This window comes from Haemorhous mexicanus, chromosome 1, assembly GCF_027477595.1.
Source record: "Haemorhous mexicanus isolate bHaeMex1 chromosome 1, bHaeMex1.pri, whole genome shotgun sequence".
Taxonomy (NCBI): Eukaryota; Metazoa; Chordata; class Aves; order Passeriformes; family Fringillidae; genus Haemorhous; species Haemorhous mexicanus.
In genome coordinates, this window is record NC_082341.1 from 37,159,347 (window position 1) to 37,165,346 (window position 6,000).

Here is a 6,000-nt window from a genome sequence, read left to right on the forward strand (position 1 = left end):
TTTCAAAAGCATTTAGACACTTTCTGGGGGAGAGAGACTGTGCTCTGATTAGATCCAGCAGACCTGTAAACTAACCTGTGTTGACACCACCTGCAGTATAAACTTTGGAACAGTGTACACTTGTATATTTGGCAGAGTTGAACACACGCAACCCCACTGAAATGAAATATAAAGGAATAAATATAGATGAAAAAGCACCATGGAAGGTACTGATCCCATGATGTTGATTTACTGCTGGATCATTATTTAGAAGATATTAGCTATGCTAAAATATTGTAGGGTGGCGGGAGGGGGTTGTGGTGTTTTTAAAATTCCTTATCTTTAAAACCAGCAAGATTATTTAACTGACAAGGTCCTTACTTTCATATCATTGCTTCCCAGATTAGGTTAATGTCATTGACCATTGGGTCTCAGGAATAGCTGCAGGTGTTCTCAACTAGCACAAACATTTAATTTACTTCTGCAAGACTTTGACCTTGCTCCGATAGAAAATAAAGTGTTTCAAACAATTGTAAGACCATTAGTTACTCCTAATGAGAACACTATTGACCAAGATTATACAGATGCTTTACCTTTCTAACATAAAGATGTAGCTTGTTGCTGATGAAAAATAGGTCAGATGAAAATACTAGAGGCCTAACTCTGAGATCCTTATTTCATTTTTATGCACTTTTTTCTTCTTTTTATTCTAGATGGATCAAACTTTTGACAGAGAGATCAGTTAGGAAATTGGGGGAGAAAAACAGTCTTTAGCTCAATACTCTTCACTGATTTACATTTAGGTAGTGGTATTTCCTTAGGATTGTAGGTCTTTTAATCTTCTCATATGCTCTGTACTATAGCTCTTTTCATTTGCTTAATCTCAGTATTTTTACCCTACTTTCTTCTTTTATACTTCTCTGACTGTTTTAACCCTATATCTGCCATAATTCTGGACTTTACCTTTGTGTCCGTCAAATAAAATAAATCCAAGATGACAGTTACTGTCATACCTGTAATGATCCACTGACATATTATCTCTCTTTCCCTAGCCCTCAATTATCTTCAAATCTGAAAGCTCCTAAAGTAGGATATGTCTCCCTCCATTTGACTGTATGGAGTCTCAAGGAAATGTTGGCTCCTGCACTGTAAGAGTGAGTGCTAATTTAGTGGGGCGGGGTCCAAAAGCACAAAGCTTCTTCCCCTTTTCTCTCTAAGTGGTGACTCACAAGCTTGGTGTACCCCAACTTGTAGGTAATATGGTTGTGTTGACTTCACAGTTCTTCCTCCCTCCCACCCTTCTGGCTGGAGCTGTCCCTGCCCCAACCCATGACACTTGACCACTGGCATAATTTTGTTGTTTTAGCCACTGTATTCTTTCTGTATATTTTATGCATAACAACAGTTTAAATACCAGAAAAAAACAGGTAATCAAGATTCACACAGTGCAGAGCTGTCACTGTAAGTACTGAGTGTTTTGAATGTGGTAGAGTTGATACTGAAGGAATCACGTATTTCTGGGAATACCTTAGAATCCTAGATCTTGATTCATGAATGTCATGTCAGTATTATTTATTGTATTTTTTTTTTAAAGATACTTGAAAATGTGATACAGCCACACTTACTGTACACTAAAACAGACTTAAAGAAAGGGACATTATTGATAATTGATTAGCTTTAAAGTTGAGCAGCATTAACTCATCCCTTATTTCAGGGAAAATTTAAACAAATGTGTGACTTTAAATGCTCATAAGTTTACAATTACTGAACCATTTTTCATTAGCCATGAATAATTTTTCCTTCCTCTGTGAGGATTTATAAAACAACCTGGAATGACATGTGGAGAATTAGCCATTTTTAAGATTTCCATGCTTGAAAATTTCAATCAGCACATATGGCAAAAGCGCAGCTTATTTTTCATGCTGGCTTAACTCAAGTGACTGAATTGATTTTACTCATGCTTTCCAAAATAATTCATCACTGTACTGAGAACAGGCACAGACATTTTTGGCTTGACAGAATTTGCATGAGAAAGTTAGGAGCCACTGATGCAGGGGAGGGCTGAGCAGTGGATGGAATTCCTCTTTAATGACAGGGGTCACTACCAGTTGGATCCTGAAGAAGCTTGATCTGCACACTCAAGTGAGCAATAATGGGAGATTCCAGCAGAAAATTAATAGACTGACAAATACTTTTTGTGCTTGATGAACTGTAATTGCATAGGAAGGCCAAACGCTAATGGTAAAACATAGCCTAACAAAAAAAGATTTATGCCATGGATATGGGGATCGTTATTTGACTGCCTGCTCAAAGCAGCAGTTATAATTGGGCAAAAAGGCTCTGTCAATCCCTTAAAAAAAAAAAAACCTACTATGAAAAATGAGCCACTGCTAATGTGTCCTCTTTTGCTTTTTGTCCCAACATCTAGTAAGCTACAAACACAAAATTACAGCTAGTATAAGTAAAGCAAGTAAAACCTTGGGAATTTCATTTCTGGACAGACTCTAACATATATGTAAATAGCACTGACATGACACTGATGAATCAAGATCTAGGATTCTGGTGCAACTCTGCCTTGAAACTGTGCACAGTTCAATCATCAGTACCTCAAGTGGTAAAAGGTATCTTGGCTTATCTGTGCTTAATATCTGCTTCCGTTCTGTCCTTTATACAGTTTCACAGAGATGTGTTGCTTTTCCTGAAGGATTGGTTACCCAAATGAGACTTTTGGCAAGCTCTATGGAAATTACATCATCCAAAAGTAGGGACTTGTTGGCAGATCCCAGAAACATCCAGAACAAAAGGGTCCATCACCAAGAGTGGCCCTGACCCCAAAAGCAGTGTCCAATGATATTAGCCTGTCTGGGGCAGCATGGTTATGTTAACTGAATCCCTGGGCTAAGAGGTGTTGTTTCTCAGCAGGGCTGTTTTCTTCAGCTGTAAAACCACCTTGATGCATTGTTTGTGGGCAGCTCTTGCCAAGGTAATGATTTTGGAGAGCCTGGCATTCTTGTTTAGTAAAACAAACAAGAGGCGGAGACAAAGCTTCTGAGTCTAGATATACCACAGAGGAGAAGGAAAAAAAAAAAAAAAAGAAAAGAATGTAAGTGTTGGCCTTGGTATGAAGGGAAATAAGTAAAATTCGACCATAAGGAAAAATAGGCTTAGACTTTACAAAGGCTTCTAGCTAGATTTACAAGCAGTTTTTAGAACAAAATGTTTATGATAGTAGGGCAAAGAAACCTACAGGTGACTTGAAGTGGACCTCCTTAGATCTAAAAAAAAAAAAAAAACAACTTTATAATGCTGTTAGTGAGTTTAAACATCTAGACTTTAAGGATACAGTCCTGGAAACCTCCCTAAATTTTTGTAATATTTCTCTAGGAGTAGGAAAGGCAACCGATTGTAATTCAGACAATTTTGTTGCTTGCTATTCCTTACAGCTTTTCCCTAGCTGATAACTATTCAGAGCCTTGCTTAGGTCTTTCCTTTCTTCCTGAAGAGCAGTTAATTCAGATTCATACCTTCTGCTTGTTTGTACAGGAAATAAAGCAAAACTCTTGCTGGTTTGCACTGCAAAAAAAAAATCTCCCTGAATTTCAATTAATGAACAGGTTCATTGAAAACTCTTCTCTAGCTAGTGAAGCATAATTATCCCTGCGATAGTTAGGGCCAGTTCACCTTGCCCCTGAAAAGAGCAGTGTCTCTCTCTTCTGAAGCCTTCTGAATTCAGCCCTTAGCTATATCATTGTTACAGGATAGATAAATTAGAGGAGAAATGAGAAATATAGGTGAAGTTTATTGTCATTTTTGGGTTATGAATTGTTCTTCTGTTTCCTGTCTTTTTCTTTCCTAATCTACCATAACTGTGCCAAAGTATATGAAATGGTGTTTTTTTTTCCTTGTCTGAGAACAGTGAAGCCTGCTGGAATTAATGAGTGAATCAAGGATAAATGAACTCCGAAAGCGAATAATGAGAAAAATCTCAGGATAACAAACCTTTTTATATGGCCATCAAGAAGACCTGAAACTTAAATTAGTTGTCTTTAAATGCATACAATGTATCAAAGAAATTTTAATACCTACTTTATGCCTTAAAACATTTTAGTGCCTCATTAATACACTTGATCAGCCAGGTTGTTAAATGTCCATCCCCAAACAGTCATAGAGCGCAAGAAATTGCCTTCTGTACCAATAAAGTGTCCCCTGAATCCAGTTTGGAACTGGTGTTTTAAAGTTAGCAAGATAGAAATTGCCAAAGAAATTTTGCTTTAATTAAATGTCATTAATTTTTATTCTTTCTGAGCCCTCAAAGTTGTTCAAGTGTGTAATATGATTCAGATTAGATGTCCAAAACATTGCTTAAAATTTTTTTTATGTCTTCTGAAAGAAAACCTGGCATTTTAAGGAGCATTCTTAAAACTTTAATTTGTTCATATTTTTCCTACAGATATAGAACATGCAAGTTGTAATTGGCTTCCAAGTACCATGACCAGTGTTTTGATCTTGTCTGTGCAAACAGGACCAAAACAAGTTATACTGCCACATGGACAGCCATGTCAACTAGAATTTCTTCTGAGCTGATGAAAAAGCCTGTTTGGTTAGGCTTGCAAACTTTGTCTGAGCTGCCCAACAAATGGGTTGTGCCACCCAAAGGTAGAGTGCAATTGAATCATGGAAAGGCGTGTTTTAGTCCCAGGCCTGCTGACCAAGGGTGTTTTGGCATCATATTAATAACTGGACCTTAAATTTGAAATTCCGGCTGAATTGCATGCTGCAAAATATAGGCAGACCTTAGTGTTGGTAGAATTTACCACCTCATAGAAAGAATGTGGTTTATGATGCCTCGTAACTTGAAATAATTTCTCTGCTATGTAAATTGTGTTCTAATTGTTGTGAAACAAGATATTTCAGTATTAGAATTGATTACTGGCAATTTCCTGTGGTTGAAAGTTCACCCTGGTGGATTGTCAAACATCATTCTGTTCTGACTGGTCTCCTTTGCTAAGTTTACTTTGTATTTATTGAGTATGATATTCATGGTATAAGGGCACTTCGGCCAAGGAATGGCTGTTTCAGTTCCACTGCCAACAGCTTGAAAAATCAAAATTTCCATGCAGTTTTCATTCTGAGATTTGAATTTTTTACTTCTGTATGCCTCTGCTTATATAGAGCTACTTGAATAGCCCTTCAATTTCAAGGGTCTTGCATTTACCACCATTAAAAGAATGTGTGTTTTAGAAGTTTGACTGACAGCTGGGTAGTTAACTTTTTAATGTGAGCTTTTTTTGATCAGTTTTTACTCACACAAATAGTCCATTGCACTGCAAAGTGATTTTGGGATCACTCTCCTCACTGCTGTTAAGAAACAGGACATAAATTAGAGGCATTGGGATGATGTACATGGTTGATGCTTGAAGAATTGTGGGGAGAGCATGGTCTGAGAGTGTTGCAAATGCAAAATGAGTGAGAATATTTCATATTCTCATGGATGGGTGTTACCTGTCTTGCTATAAAGTTGAATATGGGTTGGAACATGTGTAAGGAGACCAGGAAAAGGAAAAGACTTGTCTAATCTGTAGTCTCTGATGCTTGGTTACTCTGCTCACAGAATCAGAAAACTTATTTTATAAGTCTTTTCTGTTAAATTACTTTTCTTGTTTTCCTTGAAGACTTGCATTGCTATCCATTTTAATAGACTTGATTAAATATTTAATATTGACTGCATTGAACTGGGAGGCTTATGATATTTCTGTGTCTGTTTTACTGGTTTTTTTTTACTCTTAACAGATTGTTACTCCACCAGGAAAACCCCTTAAATTAGCAGGCTAAACCCCTATAGTAACAGTCTCCAGGCTCAGCTCGTTGGCTAAGAGGACCAAACTATCTTTAATATCTCCTTTATTTTGTCTTCTGCTTCCCTGATATAGCATAGAGAGCAAAAGTGACTTTCAGAGGCCACTTGCTTCTCCTAGTTACCTCCGTGCTCTGCATAAAAACTATCTTGCCTGAGCTAAAGGT